This window comes from Amphiprion ocellaris, chromosome 19 (assembly GCF_022539595.1).
Source record: "Amphiprion ocellaris isolate individual 3 ecotype Okinawa chromosome 19, ASM2253959v1, whole genome shotgun sequence".
Taxonomy (NCBI): Eukaryota; Metazoa; Chordata; class Actinopteri; family Pomacentridae; genus Amphiprion; species Amphiprion ocellaris.
Genome location: NC_072784.1, coordinates 5,046,145 through 5,063,697, shown reverse-complemented (window position 1 = coordinate 5,063,697; position 17,553 = coordinate 5,046,145). Strand labels below are relative to the sequence as shown.

At 42.6% G+C, this 17,553-nt stretch overlaps 1 protein-coding gene across 2 annotated transcripts in view; it reads right to left on the bottom strand.

Moving 5' to 3' along the window:
• prr36b (proline rich 36b) overlaps positions 1-10,445 on the bottom strand; it is a 43,537-nt gene extending 33,092 nt beyond the window's left edge. Inside the window, exon 1 of one of the 2 annotated variants that reach the window (XM_035958575.2) lies at positions 10,123-10,445. The gene's annotated coding sequence lies outside the window, so the exon portion shown is untranslated. Of the gene's footprint in view, positions 1-4,059; positions 4,211-10,122 lie in introns of those variants that run through there. The other variant, XM_035958576.2, reaches the window with a different exon arrangement.
• Between the last annotated feature and the right edge of the window lie 7,108 nt (positions 10,446-17,553).

Below are 17,553 nucleotides of genomic sequence, written 5' to 3'. Positions count from 1 at the left end.
AAGAACTCCTCATGGGAAAACGGGAACATTTCAGAATCTTATGTTTTTTTAATCATGCAGGATAGCAGTGATTCATTATGCAGATTTAAATGAAGAAGCTGCAGTGTGGGGTATTAAGATAAATGTTGCGTTAATGTCAAATCTGCTCTGGGGTTGTGGTGTGTGTTCACATCTAATTACAACCGCTGTCAGCCAAAAACAACAATATCTTTGCCTTCTCTACACAAAGGCCTAAATCGAAGTGCCCTGGCTCACTCCTTCACTTAAGCCAAGCAACCGTCCGAGAGCATGTACGAATCGCTGTGGTAGAAAAACAACGGTGCATTCACAGTACACAACTGTGTACACACACACACACACACACACATGCATTCTGCGAGCCTTCTTCTATCCCCGGGGCCTACTCTAAATAGCAGTCAAAGGGAGGGATTGTGGGGGAAGGAAGCGGTGGGGATGGTGGTGGGGGTGGGGTATGGGAGACACCAGAAAAGATGCAAAAAGAAAGTGAGCTTGTGTGGACGATGCAACCGTGCGCGAATGCTAAGACCAACTCGGCCAAGCTTGACAGAATTACCCAAGACATAACTAATGTATTCATAAGAGGTTTGGAGCAGTGGGGGGACAGGATGTTGGTGGGTCGGGGAAGGTTTTTGAAGGCATTTTTAACGAGCAAGCAGTGGCCCCTGACCCTGTAATTGACATGCTTTTATCTCCACAAGCAGCAAACTGAAGATAGCTGGACTGCAGTGTTTGCTCTTTGACACTGCTAATTAACCATCCTCCTTCCTGTGCCTGCTAGTGATGGGTAGAACATCCATAACATGTAGGAAACTGATCGACCAATTTGTAAATATATCACAATGTACACCCTTGATTTTACAGATACATATTCTGGGTGTTAACTGAACCTTCTTTGGTATCGCATACGTTGGCACAGACCTCCAAACTTGTCTCTTCAAGGAGCACAACTCTGCAGAACTGCTTCAATAATTTACTGCCATCTTGCTTACAGCGCCACTGCTCACGGGTTTGTGGGCTGAGGCAAGTAAACTCACATTTGACACAGTTGTATTTGCAACCAAAAACGATTAAATAAGGTCCAATGTGAGCATGTTTTCATGAGTGTGTGCATCATTCCTCCTCTACGAGGGGGTGAATGTCACATTCAAGATGCCACACGCTGGCATGGGGCCTTAGATTGTCTATTCAACCTACTCTAAGTTACAACAGTAGTCTCAGTCAACTCTCCACCCTATTCAGGGCTACTTAGAGCCACGGGCTCCATTTGTTGAATCGGTCTTTGAAATGGATATTTGTGCAATCCCGAGAAAAAATGTTTTCTTGTCCAAAATCTGACACATTAAAAGACAATGTAGTTAAACTTGAGATTAAAATGGACAAAAAGCATGTATTTCAAATAGAGCTGTAATTGCAGAGAAATAATCTGCAGCCATTTTAGAATGGATTAATTGCTGGATGGATTAGTTGTCACAAATTATCTGGTTCCAGCTTTCAAATGAGAGGATGTGCTGAAACTCTCTGTGTTGTATCAGCCTCAAGTGAGTTTCTTCAAACGTGTATTTCTTCAAAGTTTGTTGACATTTTATAGGCAAAAAACTGAAATGAAATGCTTAACCCTTTAAAAAAAAGGTTAATTAAGTAATAATGGAAATGGTCGCAGCCTTGATTCGACCAAGTGCTCTAAACACAATAACTTAGGCATGATTTGGAAGGGAAAATGAGAAGATGATATAGCAGAAAACTACATATTTGTAAATGAAGGTATGATATAGAAGAGGAGGTTAAGGCCAGGAAAAGATGACTAATAAATCTTTTTTGAGAAAGATGGCAGGAACTTACTGGCAAAAGCAAAGATGTACAGCAGAGATGCCTCACTGCTGAATGTTTCATTTACTCTCAGCCAAATCTTGGCAGAACATCCGCAACAAACTATCAGCTACATCAGTCATGGGTAAACACTGTACAAACAGGTGGAGGACAAGGAATAAGATGGTGCAGAGAGGAGATATTTCACATTTGTACATAGAAACAGTTAAGGTATAAACTACAAGGCCACAAATGACTTTCCAGTTTGATTCCCAGCTGGCCTGCATGTGATTCTCATGCTGTCTTTTCCCACATTTCCTGTCTGTCACCACTGTAATGGTCCAATAAAAGCAAAAATGCATATATATGTGTGTGTGTGTGTGTGTGTGTGTGTGTGTGTGTGTGTGTGTGTGTGTGTGTGTGTGTGTGTGTGTGTGTGTGTGTGTGTGTGTGTGTGTGTGTGTGTGTTTCACTATGACCACAACAAACCCTTTCGAAGTTATTACCATTCCACCCCACCATCATTGCAACCACTGACTCTGTCCCTGTGTGACATTTAGAGGGATGGTGTCATTGTCCTCCTCCTCAGCTGCAACATTATAGCTGCTGATCTCAGAGGAACACTGAGGAGCCACCCATGAGACGAGAGGCTGATTATTACCACACACCTCCCTGATGAAGACGTGCATGATGAGGGATTTCGGAATAGAAAAGATGGATGTATGTGTGGGAGCTGGAAGTACGGACACCCAGTTTAATCCAGCTGGAGGTGACGACCGCTGCCGCCTCCATCCACTTGATAGTAATCACAGCTCACACATACCCCACACACCCTGACCTGGGGGTCAAGAAACTGCCTCTGTCCTGCACACAAATAAAGTGCAAACAAAGCCTGCTGCTCTCCATGGCATTCCCCACAGACGGTGGGAGGGATGAGTGAGCAGGGAGAGAGACGGAGAGAGGGAGGAAGCAGCCAGGAGGGGGGAGGACACAGAAAGAAGTAGGCTTCTATTAAAATGTTGCACAAAGTTGTGAGAAAATGTAGTAAATCTGGCAAATAAAGCAACCCTTCTTTGAACAGGGATATAGCTATATTATCGTATTTGCCTTTTGCCTATAAAGGTGATTTAAGCTCTATTCCAGCGCCTCACTCAAATCATACAAATATATTAATGGCTGTAGTGTTCATGTCATCCATTTGCATCAATATGTTCTTGTCTTTCCAAACGCTTGTTGGTTAGACAATGGCCAGCGTACCTATCATGAGGAGAAAAGCGCCACATCACTAGCCTTATAGAACCGTTTTAGACTACCAGTGAACACCCCTGCATCTTCACAGCCTTTAACTCATCCAACCTAATAGAGACTGCAAGGACTAACTTTACATTTGCTAAACATTTCCTCAAAGCTGGCTTCAAATTAATAAAAAAAAAAACACGTCTAAGAAGTCGTCTGCTTTTTGTTCAGACAGCTAAAGAATCAAGTGTAAAATACTGCAAAGAGCAGTTTATGTCACAGCTCAACAGCAAACATGTCAGATTATTAAAAAACAGTTGGTTACAATTACTTTTTACGCTCTAAACACTAACTTTTTGTGTTCATTTAAAATTCCCGAACACCGTGAAAGGCTAGCCGATACAGTGCAGCCGATGAACTGTGGCTGGTTTAGTTGAACTAGAGATAATATGCAGATTCTTTCCCCAATCAATTGGTAGAAGAGAAGGCATGATTTCAGGCAAGCAAGACTTTCTTTGGTTTACTACAGCCCTAAAAACTCGCCAAACTTCATGGATATGATGTTGTGACTCAGTCTGCCTGCTCAGGGTCAGTGATGATCGGGCAGCTGATGCAAATAATGTTTATTCAATACAGCCTTTTATGGGCTTTGTAGGCTTCCGTTGGGTTGCCGCTTTCCACAGGATTATGCAGTGTACTCATAGCTTCAGCTGACACGTTAGGTCTTCCAATTTTATCATTGTTAGCTCTTAAATTTGATCCTATTTGTCTAATTTTATCATTTGTTCAATCATAAAATGCCACAACAATGTAAGGTTTACACCTCAGCTATATGCACAAAAATTTAGATATAGCATTTTTTTGGAATCGTCAATGAGATGGCATTATCTGTAAAACACAAATAAAACAGGTGGATGGAAGCTTACTCAGGGGAAACCACTTCAAAATAAAACTGTAAAAATGTGGCCTCTGTAGCCATTAGCTATCCACACCTACCTCTTCCAAACAGCAGGGCCGCAGCAAACATAAACACCTGTTTCCTCCCTTGCTGCTTGTCAAGTGAGCTCCTTAATATTGTACAGTTCAGTCATTCCAACCCATTGGCTTCCCCCGGTCCTCTGGCTGCTGCGACGTTCAATAAGACAAAGTGATGCCGAACAAAAAGCCCCGCTGAGAGGAAGGAACAAGTCTTTATCTGTATCCTTGTTTGTTTGGCTGCTGGCGTGTGCGCTGAGAGAGAGCAGCAGATTGTGTGACGATCACCTGGATCACAGAAACATGTGATCTGAAGCACCGGCACTAATCCTACCAACTCTTCCGAGCACACTAAGATTTTACAGCGTCCTCAAGTAGTAATTCAACTGGTGTTAGGGGTTCGCAACGCTGTATAAAAACACTCTTTTTAATTAAGATTCTCATTGCAATAAAACAACAAAACTAATCAGCAAAAAGGCAATCACGACTGCCGCAAAGAGTAAAGAATGCCAGAGCTTGACACAGATTCAGCCTCTACAGCAGGGGTGTCAAACATGTGGCCCGCGGGCCAAAAGCGGCCCAGAGAAGACATTAACTGCAATTTGTAAATCTGTAAAACTACAAATTTTAAATAGTTTCTACACCATGACAAGTTGTTTTGATCATAAAGTAAAACACTAGATTGCTCACTGCTCTTTTGTCATTTTGTGTCTCATTTTTGTAATATTTTGTTTTGCTTTTGCTGGGTTTTGTTGTCTTTTTTTGTCTGACTTTTGTCACTTTGTTTCTCGCTTTTGTCGTTTTGTTTCCTTTTTGTCTCACTTGTGTTTTTTGTCTTATTTTTGTCATTGTGTTTTGCTTTATTCATTGTTTTGTGTATCGTTTTTGCACTTTTTTGTCTCATTTGTGTCGCTTGTCCATTTTTTTGTCGCTCTGTAACTTTGTCAAAATTTTTTCTTTTTGTTTTGTTTCGTGTCGTTTGTCTCATTTTTTGTCATTTTGTTTCTCGCTTTTGTCGTTTTGTGTCTCATTGTTGTAATATTTTGTCTTGTTTTTGTTGTTTTTTTGTCTTTTTAAAAGTAAAATACTATATTGTTTAGTTCCAGATACCTGTGACTAAATGTTCTGTGACTTTGTAGATAATCTGTGATCTGGAAGTCGTAATGTGCAAATGATCAACTGAGAAAAAACGCTGAAGTTAAACTTATTTTTCTTGATAAATTTCTGGTTGTTCATAATGTTTTGTGAAAAGATAGTTCCTTAAATGGGAATATTTTCAGAAGGCGCTTTTTTGCACTAGAACAAAGGAAAAATTAGGAGTTGTGGGTATTTATAGGTTATTATGTTCTGATTTTACTGGTCCAGGCCACTTGACATCACATTGGGCTGAATGTGGCCTCTGATGAGTTCGACACCCCTGCTCTATACGTTGTAGATGTGTAGGTTCATACCTCCCCCCCCTTCTTCATCCAAACACTGACACACACAACATAAACATGCAAACACTCAAACTTTGTCCTTCCCATGGTGCACCCAGGCTCGGAGGAACTCGGCCCCCTGGGGATGGACAGATTAACACATGACAGAGCTTGTTAACCCTGGACAAAGAGAGATGCTAATCTTGTACAGTCGGCCTCGGCTGTCCTCAAACAGTACACAGACACAGAGAGAGAGAGAGAAAGAGAGAGAGACGGAGAAAGACAAGAAAGAACAAGGGAGGAATATGTAACAGAAACAGAGGCCTCAGTATGTCCCAGAAACTAGACAATACTGTGGGGAGGCAGGGCTGGAGGGTCTATCAGCCCCAAAACAATAAGGGTAGAGACAGAGCCCGACAACAAACAAGGCCCCAACGGTGAGGGCCCTACTACCGCCTGGCTGAGCTCCACCGCCTGCAGGGACGACCAGCAGGGCAGCGCAGAGCTCAACTGTGTGGATATTGATCGCATGGGAGAAAGTGGGGAGCCGGGCAGGCAGCTCCACAGATGGCCAGGACAGAGAAAAAGACTAAGACAGACAGAGGAAGTGCATTAGTAAGGCAGGTTCCTCTGATGCTGTTAGCTGCCTCCCTTGGGAGATATAAGAGACAGCCATGACATGGTTTCAGGAGAGGACAATTTAAAGAAGGAGAGGGCTGGGTAGAAAGGGACAGACACAGGGAGAACCAGCGAGGAACAGCACGACAAGAAGGGAGACAGAGGACCCAACAGAGAAACTAAGGCTAATTTGTAACTTGAAGAGCTGCTGGATCATCTCCATAATGGGCCGTCTGCCCACAAACAAGCTCCTCTCTGGGGGTAAATGAGATCAGGCCAGCCCAGGACCAGCTGGTGGCTTGGATCAATGACACAAGATAGAGCAGATCCAGAGATGGAGGAAGAGGACAGAACCGAGGCATCTGGACAGGACGGCAGGAACACGCCTGAGAAGCTCCACTGCTCTGTCGAGACTTTGCATAAGGCCACGGTCACTCACCGCAAAGTACAAGTGGAACGACCGTGTCCATAAGAGGATTATGTTCTCCTGTTTGAAGTGGAACAAGGCACGTTCCAGATGGAATCTGATCTCTCGCAGGATGGCGGACAGGTTGGTTGGTTGACCAGATCAGCGACTACTAACTAGAGCTTTCTAAGAACTAAACCTCGAACCAGACATCTGGCATTGAAAAATCACAACATCTGCCCACAAACTGCAACAAACTCGTCTTTTACCACATCTACAACCACCGAGGCGTACATTTAGCACTTCACAGGCAGCTGATGATGTATCTTTGCAACAGGCAAAGCGAGATCTGCCTCTCAATGGGGGAAACTGATATGACAGAGGAATAATTTGGCCCCTCCGGTTGCTTATAGTAAAATACTTAATCATTCTGTCAGCACCAATGTCTGGCAGAAATACCTATCATTCCACACGTGGGTATAGTGTGGCAGCCTCTGACATAATGTAGACCACAGCAGCCACAAAGAAAACATACAGCAGTACTGACACTACTGCCTTTAATCCAAAAGTGTTAGAGCAGACCTAACGACTGACAGAACAACTGTAATTCTTGGGTTAAGTTTTAGCATCTCCGAGACGACATTGTACCAAACAACAAGGCACCACCAACACGCAGTGCTGTGAAAAATTTGGTCTTCAAGCCAAGCAACAGGGCTGTGAACCCTGTCCATTATCCATCCTCCCACGAGAGGAATTCAGAGCGTCCAAACACAGCAAATTACTGCAGCTGCTGGCAAATACAGCCTCAAAACCGCACCGCCAGTTGCCAACTGCATGCCCTGACAACTGTGACAACTGAGGCTCCTATCAGAAATGAGAGTGCAGGGAAAGTTTATCTCTGCTTTATCTTCACTCTGCAAAATCAGTTTACTGCCAATAGCCGTTTCCTCAAGCCTCAATCACCCGGAAAACAGAAGGAAACTCAGCTAAACACTGTTTCTGTTGGTGTTTTGATAATCTAAAAACAAGAAACTATTGTGCAGTTGTTGCCATGGATTAAAACACAGCTTTGGAGGATGGCTGTAATTTTTAATGACGCCAAGGAGTGCAAGGAGCACGGGTTCAGGCTGAAAAAAGCTCGATGACCAGAGGCACAGGCTTGCCCTTGTCACTACTGAGAAGTTCAGAGCTGGGGGATTTTATTCTGAGTCACACACCCACCGACACCAGTCCTCAGGCTAAGGGCGAGCTGACACATACGTCCATTAAAGCAACAATCATCGCCTGCCCCTCCATCCATGCCTCGGAGATGACTGGCCAAGGCACGGGTCAAGAGGCCTGCTTGGGGCAAAATAGGTCATTAAAATTGAGATCGTCCTAATATACAAGCTTATGAAAGACATTGCATATAATAACACTGAGACCAATCCTCAGAGGTGCTGCAGCAGAAGAGGAGAACCCATTTTCTACTAATAAAATGTCAGAAAATAATGAAAAATTATTAAAAGCCCAAGGTAAAGATTCTGTCTTTTTCACCCAACAACCAAAGAAATTAAATTTTCTATCATAGTACTCACAGTGCATAGTAAATCATGCACTATATGACAAATAAAAAGGGCAAATGCACTCATTTGAGAACCTTAAATTGGCAAATGCTTGCCAATTTTGCTTGAAATAACTATCTAATAGGGTAACTGTTTAAAATCTAATGGAAATAATGCATCCCTAACAACATTAAATGTCAGAAATAATGAAAAACACCAACTAACCACAGGCTAAGCTGATGTTTTAAGATGAGAATATGCATTTGTGAGCAGTATCTTTATCAATCATATCAGACATTACTTTAAACACAATCAACTAATTATCTGATTATTGCTCTTCAGCATCTCATTGATTGATTTAGTCCTTTGATTTAATTATTTCTAGCTTATTTTTTGACATATGTTCATTCTGCATCTGTATTATTTATTTCTCAGTGCGTCGGGGTAACTACCACTGTAGACACCCACACCCTTAATTCCAGCTCAGTAACAAGAGACAGAGTGATAATAAAAACATACCGACAACAATAAAGAAAAGACCCAACAACACAACGAAAAGGAGATTACTCTGGCCGATTTTTGTAATTTTTCACACTCCACAGTGACAAGGAGATTATTGTATCCAATTTATATTTTTTATATTATTCTCACAAACGCAATCAAGTTTACTTCCTGACAAATCCTCTCCCACACACACAATGCCTCCGGCTGTAATCCATATCCTCCGACCAGTAATCTTTCTAAAATAACTTCATAAAAACAGACTGCTGTTTTTAATGGCAGGCAAATTTAATTTCTCATGATTGCATTAGGCCGCCTGTCTGTCCTCCATTTCCCTGCCTCATCCACCAACACTGTGAGTCAGCCATTCTCTCATCCATGTGCCGGAGAAGGGGGCGGACTCGCTGATGGCTTTAGCCCACCTCTGACTTCAGAGTCCTGGAGCAGCCTCCAAGCCCCTGCATGGCCGGGGCTTTAAAAGTGCTCATAATAGTTGCCCTGGGATGCCATTTGCTCAGGATGACATGAATACATCATGGTCGATCAGCTCACATTATTGACCAGCTCCCTGCCCACGGTGGCCACAAAAGCTTGGAGACGATTCACGTCGCCGTCTGCGCGACCTCAGGGGAAGAGAATAGAGATTTTAAACGCTTGCATGTTTGCAGTTTATTAAATGCTTTTTGGCCAGGCTTTGGGAACTGGCAGTGTGTTTTCTCCTCTCTATTGTTCTACAGAGGGGAGTGTAATCTGTCTCACTGAAAGAAAAAAAAAGAGTCAGCTAGGGAGCAGCTTCACCCCTCCAGCCTTTACACCACAATAGCTGATCACTTCTGGGTGTGACATTAATCACCTCTGATTACATGCCAGCTTCACACTGTGCAAAACTCTCTGAGAGATATTTAAGCTTCACTCACTCCCTCCAGCATCTGAGGAGGGGTGGGATGGCTGCTTTAACGCCCTGCAAATACCCCCAAAGTTATTCAGTTAAAGTTAAAATGAAAACTGAGCCGGCATCTGTTCATTTATTAGCAGAAAATCCAGCCAGCTTCTGCTCCTGGAGGCGACTGGAGCATTTCTGAGCACTCCACAGCCTCTTGGCCCATCACAGAACAATGGGCATCCGCGACGGAGGATGGAGAAAGGAGGGAAGATGGGGAAAAGTTTAGGGTGGAAAAAGGCGACAAAATGGCCACACAGACACAGGAAGAGGTTCTCTAAATGAACCAGAGCACACATTAAAATTAATTAAGCTGCTTGAGGCTGGGCTAACAGGTCTGTGGAGCACTTCCAGTCACCACGCAGCCCTGCCACCGCCCCATCAGCCTCTCTCCACTGGAACCGAAGTGACTCTGAAGCAGAGCGGCTCATCGACAAAAAAGATGAAGTGACACTTACAACAGAACATTTAATTCAATTTTAACTAAACTTTTAGCAGAAATAAACCTCCACACAAAGAGAATACCTACCTCTAATTCGCTGCTTGGTGTTAAAATAAGCAAAGACGAGAAGTAAAAACGGTCCGTGGCGCTAATTAGCCGAGCAGTTAGTTACAAACTAGCATGCTAGCTAGAAGCTAAAAGAATCTCGACCTTACCCGTCAGTGGAGCGGCGAAGCTAGCGAGAAATCCTCTCCAGCTACGCCCAGTGTTAGACCAGACTGGGTCCTCGAGTCAGGGGGTAGGTAGAAGGGGGGATACAGAAAGTACAGGGATGAGGATTAAAACCGGGAAGGAGAAGCGCCGGTGATAACGGAGCGGAGCGATTCCGAGACGAGCCGACGGCGACGAAACTTGTGCGTCTCGAGTGATGCACGTTGGCGAGGAAGAAAGAGGAGAATGAGGCTTCGGTCCGCTACGGCAGACCGGCGAACGATGGATGGACAGGCGGAGGAGAGAGGGCTGCCGCTGCCTTCACGGCCCGCCGGGAGTGTCGGAAATCTCAGCTCCACACGCGAAAGCAGAGGAGTGGCAAAAACGCGATCGTTAACCCTCCCATTGTCTTCATTTACGGGCACCAAAAAGTATTGTTTCCTTGTCTGAAAAAAAATACAAAAATTCAGCAAAAAAAATTTCCACAAATTTCTGAAAATTTGCCAAAACCTTTAGGAAGAAAATTCCAATGCTTCCTTAAAAGTTTTATTTAAAAAAAAATTCCCCTGAACTTGGCAAGAAAATTCTTCTAAATATTTTCAAAAAATGAGTAAAAATCTTCCAAAAAAATCCTAAAAGTATCTAAAGTGACCAAACCTAGAAACAGGAATCAAAATATGCAAAAAAAATACCCCAGAAATACAAGAACCACCTCCTCACTAATCAAGTACCAAAGAGCATGTCGTAACATTATTACAAACTGGTACAATCACTTTGTTCTCATTCTAGTTTATGATGTTGAAAATAGTTTTATAGTAGTGAAGCGGTAGAAGCTGTTTGCAGTTTTAGGTAGCGCCCCACTCTAGCAACAAATAGCAGAAAAATAGCAGCGGAGAGGATGGTTGAGATGTAAAATAACTATATAATCCGTAGATCTGAATGCTACCATTATTTAGGAATACAGCATGCTGTATGATTATAGCATATTTATACTTACACTTCTCATACTTGTAGCATTTTTTTATTTAGAATTTCTCAGATGTAGATTTGTATATTTATTCTCTTACTGTCTGTTGTTGTTGTTAGGTATTGCAACTCCATACAAATGCCTTGTGTGTACTCACTTTGCAATAAAGGCTTTTCTGAAGCAGATTCTGAAGCACAATCTGCAGTGAAATGTTATGCTGCCTGGAATCCGGATCTTCCGAAAAAGTGTCATTAAGATGCCATCTGAATAATGCACGGAATGGAAGGACTGGGTGTTGGCTTCATTGGGGATCGGTGGCAGCTTTGTTCCAGTCGTGCCTACAGGTAGCGGCACGCCTAAAGGTAGCATTTGTTTTCAAATGTCATCAGTCATACCTGTCTGACAAGTCTACTTCTACCAGAGTGGCATCCACCCTGCTGCACTGGTTATCTGTGGATGTTACAAGACAGAAAAATGAATCAAGACAAATTTAAACAGAGCAATAACTGTGAACAAAACTAATTCTGTTCAGTCAAATGGGTTGGCATTGCAAAGATTTGCATAATATTAATTAACCCTCGTGTTGTCCTACGGGTTAAAATTGACCCGTTTTAAAGTTTGAAAATGTGGAAAAAAATATATTTTCACAGTGAAACTTCTGATGTCCACATTTTCAACATTTTTGGGAAATTTTTGAACATTTTTTGGTGGAAAAAAGAAATGTTAAAAATGTTTCTTAAGAACATTCACACACAAAAAAAAATCAACCAAAATCCAGCGAATTTCGCTGGATTTTGTTTGATTTTTTTGTCAATGTTCTCAAAGAAAATATTGGAAGTTTTACTGATATAAATGTAATCACTTTAGATATTTTTAGGATTTTTACTAGTTTTTTGAAAATATTTACAATAATTTTCTTGCCAAATTTGGGGAATTTTTTAAAAATAAACCTTTTAAGGAATTATTGGAATTTTCTTCCTGAATGTTTTGCAAATTTTCAGAAATTTGGTGAATTTTTTTTGCTGATTTTTTTTGATTTTTTTCAGACAAGGAAACAATATTTTTTGGTGCCCGTAAATGAGGACAACAGGAGGGTTAAAATCCCATCTCGTTGGCTTTCTCTGCTGCACCGTTTTACTGTAAACTACACAAATGGAGAGTATAATAAATAATTGTCTCAGATATTGTGTGATGTGGTAACATCCACCCTCCCACCACACAAAAATAACTTGTAATCGGATAAATAAGTTGAACTGCAGGTTTGTCTCAAGTGAACGCACAGAAAGCCCCAATAGGCCTCAGAAACAGGAGCTAACAATGCGTCCTTGAAGGCAGCATTCACCACGACAGCGCGCCATGCTGAAATTGAAAGGAGTGAATAGCGAATAGCAGAGGAACTCTGCTTTTTCTACGAGCAGCCAATCACCTCCCGGGCTGGGGGATTATTCAAATTAAGGATGATGTCACCTCTTGCAAGTCACCCTACTCTCTTGTCCGAGTTTCTCCCGGTTGTCTGTTGCCCTCCCTCTAGGCCCCTACACCCCTTTCTCTCCACTGTTCAAACCCTTTTCTTCCATTCTCCATGCCCGACTGCACACACACACACACACACACACACACACACACACACACACACACACACACACACACACACACACACACACACACACACACACACACACACACGCACGCTCTTTAACCGCGCATTACTGCTGCACCACATGCATCAAGTTGCCTGCATTGTCTGCCTTCAATGCTACTGTTGCATCAAGAATTCAGAATTGCTCAACACATTTCAGACCTGTTGATTGTAAAACTGCAATTAAAAATACTTTTAGTGATCCTTGCCTTTAATAAAAGCAACTCACATGTGAGTTATTTTCAAATTAACATGCAATCCTTTCATTAATACGTCTATTTGATTGATTGTCTTGCACATTCTTTTTGTTTCTTTTGTCTTAAAAGTCACATTTCCACCATGCGGATTTAAAATGCGCACCTGCCTCCAACTTCAGACCTTCACAGTCAGAGTGAGAAGATTTCAAATTGGAAGATGCTAATTGAAAAGGAGAAAAGAAAAAAAAGCCAGCAAGGAGGAGCACACAGAGTATTCCTGGCTCTCAGCTCAGATGTGTGTTTTCTCTCAGTCACAATTAGGTAGCAAAGGGTGTTGTTTCATCGCTTTATTAAAAGCTTTTGTTTCTGTGTGCCGAGCTCCTCACCAGAACAGGGCTTTTCATCAGAGACAGTCTGGGTGGGCATGCCGCCTGTCTGTCTGCCTATCTGTCTGCCTGTCTGCCTATCTGTCTGTCTGCCTGTCTGCCTGTCTGTCTGCCTATCTGTCTGTCTGCCTGCCTGTCTGTCTATCTGTCTGTCTGCCTGCCTGCCTGTCTGTCTGCCTATCTGTCTGCCTGCCTGCCTCTGTCTGCCTGTCTGTCTGCCTGCCTGCCTGCCTGTCTGTCTGCCTGCCTGTCTGCCTGTCTGTCTGTCTGTCTGTCTGTCTGCCTGTCTGTCTGCCTGTCTGTCTGTCTGCCTGCCTGTCTGCCTGCCTGCCTGTCTGCCTGCCTGTCTGTCTGTCTGTCTGTCTGCCTGCCTGTCTGTCTGCCTGCCTGTCTGCCTGTCTGCCTGCCTGTCTGTCTGCCTGCCTGTCTGTCTGCCTGTCTGTCTGTCTGCCTCTCTGTCTGCCTGTCTGTCTGCCTGCCTGTCTGCCTATCTGTCTGCCTGTCTGCCTGCCTGTCTGTCTGCCTGCCTGTCTGCCTGTCTGCCTGCCTGTCTGTCTGCCTGCCTGTCTGTCTGCCTGTCTGTCTGTCTGCCTGCCTGTCTGCCTGCCTGCCTGTCTGTCTGTCTGTCTATCTGTCTGTCTGCCTGTCTGTCTGTCTGCCTGCCTGTCTGCCTGTCTGCCTATCTGTCTGCCTGTCTGTCTGTCTGTCTGCCTGTCTGCCTGTCTGTCTGTCTGCCTGTCTGCCTGCCTGTCTGTCTGTCTGTCTGCCTGTCTGTCTGTCTGCCTCTCTGTCTGCCTGTCTGTCTGCCTGCCTGTCTGCCTATCTGTCTGCCTGTCTGCCTGCCTGTCTGTCTGTCTGTCTGTCTGCCTGCCTGTCTGCCTGTCTGCCTGCTTGTCTGCCTGCCTGTCTGCCTGTCTGCCTGCCTGTCTGTCTGCCACGCTGCTGCTCAGCTCCCAGCAGCCGCCTGCCTCTGTCTACATGAGCCAGGCTTTTGTGTGCTGTGTCTGTCCTGGATGGGCTTCTTTTCACGTCCAGCCTGTGGTGAGCTCTTCTCTTTCCAAGAACTGCAAAAGGGGATTTGATCTTGTGTTTCTTGTGGAAATGCGTGACACAAAGCTGAATCCATACACTACAAATGCACCTGATCACATTAAAAAAAAAGCAATCTCTTATCTCGTTCTGTCAGATTTCCGGAGGAAGCTTTGTTTGTGTTCCTCTGACTAATGTTGGACCACTCTGCCCGTTGCTAAGAGGGATTCACCTCAAATAATTCAGCTCCTTCTTGCTCTCGCTAAGTGCTGCTCCTGAACAATGCCACTTGTTTTGTGGAAATCCTAATTAAAGGTCACACCATGCCCACGGAAATATCTGCAGGATCAAATCAAGTGTTCCAAAGAGCTGGTGAGAGTTGAAAATGTCACCCACATACTGTACATGTGTGTGAATTTCATTGCATGCAGGTGTGTGTGCAAACACATGAAAGACGTGGAAGGAGACCAGGAAGAAGGCGGGGGCTCTGGGGCACTCGATGCCTCCTGGCTCGACGCTGATGGACGTATTGGCATGGTCAACCAGGCGCAACAAAGAGAGGAAGATGTTTTTTCACGCAGGCGGTGGTGTGCGGCAGCGGAGGCAGGAAGGGGCAGGAAGGGGCAGGGCCGTGTACCCCGCTGCACAGTTCCCGTGTTATTTATCCCATTGTTTTTTCCGCACAGCCCGCGGTCCAGCTGGGGCGGCCACGGCACAAAAAGGGCTGGCAGTCTGTCAAGCCCCAGAACCTGGCCTCCAGTCAGGAGTCTGCTACCTTTTGACGAACTCTTGCACAACAACGTCGTGGCAGATACAGACACGCTTTCATTATGTATCGTTTATTCCAGCATCGGATTGCACAGAGGCCTGAATCTCCTGCCACCCAAGAAAGCAGCTGGTGCTGAGAGACACACCCACCATGCAGGCAGGCACACACTGTCGCCATGTTTTATACAGAGATATTCACAAATCAAACCTCCCTGAGCACAAGTGGCTATAAGAGGTATTGATGAAAAGTAAGATGTAAAGTAAGTCACAAATCAAGGGCCAGAGTCAGTTCATGTTAAAGCAGAGAGCATTGTGGGAGTTTAGCGAGCAAGTTTCAACACATTTTGAACTAATTCTATTCTTAAATTTAACAGCATTTACCACAATTATATCATCTTTTACTTGAAGCACATCATACCCAAAAAATACTGCACTACAGTATCATCATTTATAACACTTAAATAACACCAGTATCATTATTTTTTAAACAGGGTGTGCGTGAAGGAATACCAGGCAGATACAGGTTAGCACAAGCCAGTGCAGCTGCTGCTCTCTGTGCACAGTTTGGTGTCCCTGAAGAGCTCACCGTGCCAGCACAGCATATCATTAACATGCAAGATGCTTCCACGTTCACTGACAGGCAACTTGTGATGAAGGTCGGCAACAACCTCATTAATGGATCATCATCATACATCTGCATGTTCTTTTCTAGCACGTGGCCCATATCAGCTCTGCACAGAAACCATTCCTCATGTAGATTCAGATGTCCTCTGGTTTCTGTACCAGACATTTAATCAAAGACTGCTGGTTTGTTGCAACATGAATGCAGTTAACCAGCTAAAAAACCAACTGTAAGGCCCTGCCCTGCAGTCTGTTTCCTCTATGGGACATTCTAATCAGCTTTAGCTTGAAACCTGATGATGTCCAGGGCAGGCAGGCCAGTTCCTGTCAGTCTGATTCTAAGTGCTTCGTCTCAGCCCTCGTAGCATCCTTGAGTGAATAATGCATGCAGGTGCTGAGGATATTGGACAGCTATACTACTCCACTCCACTAAGAGGAATGAGTGTGCACATATCTGCCTTAATCTTCGTCTTTTCCATGCGCTCTCTCATTTTCATCCATTCACGTCTTGAGCATTTTCTTAAGCTGGAACAGCCTGCCTCCTCTTCCATTTACCTTGAGATATAAGATGGTTTGTGATGATGGTAGGCTTGGAGGTTGATACTTTACTCAGCACTGGGGATAATGTTTCCTCCCCTCCTCCTCCTCACCAGCCAGCCAGTGTTTCAGCTTCTGATTGCATTGATTTCTTGTGATCAGTTGGCTGGTGGCTGCAGACGGAGCTGCTCTCTCCCTCTAGTGGTGTCACACTACCACGACACATTAGAGGTGCTTCATCAATATAATGGATTGGAAGGTTTCTATTTCCTATACCAGCTGGTCTTGTATATTACAGTTAAAAATAGAAGTAAAGATGGAATGAGTAACTACCATATTCAATAAGCTTTTTTTTTTTTTTTTTTACCCTTCTGGTACCTCAAAAATACAACCTCAGTTTTATTTTTTCATTTCTTTATTATATCTTTTTTAAATAAAATTTTTTTATTTATTTATATATATATATATATATATATATATATATATATATATATATATATATATATATATATATATATATATATATATATATAAAATTTAATTAAAAAAGATAAAATAAAGAAATGAAAAAAATAAAACTGATGTTTATATATATATATATATATATATATATATATATATATATATATATATATATATATATAAAAATTGAAAAAAAATGGAATATATATTATTTTTTCTATTTACAAATATATAAAAATTTGGGTTCCTATTTATCTTTCATTTTATTTACTATATATATATATATACACATCTATATATATATACACACACACACACACATATATATGGATGTATATATTTATATATACACACATTTATTTATACATATAAAAATAAATGAAAACTAATTACACTAAAAAAATTCTATTATTTAAAGTTAAGATTGATGATAATCATAACTTTTTTATATAGCACCTTTAAGAACAGCGTTCACAAGGATCTTTGACAATTAAAACATGCAACACAGACAATCAAGCAAGACACGAGGAGACAAATCACAGCAGTCAATTAAAATAAATAGTAAAAATCATAATAAGGTAAATGAATAATTAGCAAGATTAGCACGCAAATCAAACAAGGGAATGAGGCAGTTTAAAAATTAAAGAATCAAATGGAGGGTTAAAAGTTACATGACATCACACCAAGAAACCAGGCAGCTAAAATTAAAATAAAACAAGAGAGAACACATAAAATAAACAGGACATAATACAAAATAAAACACTAAAACTAATTAAAGCTAAAGGGTTATGATAACTTTGAATAAATCACATGAGGAATAACACCAGGTC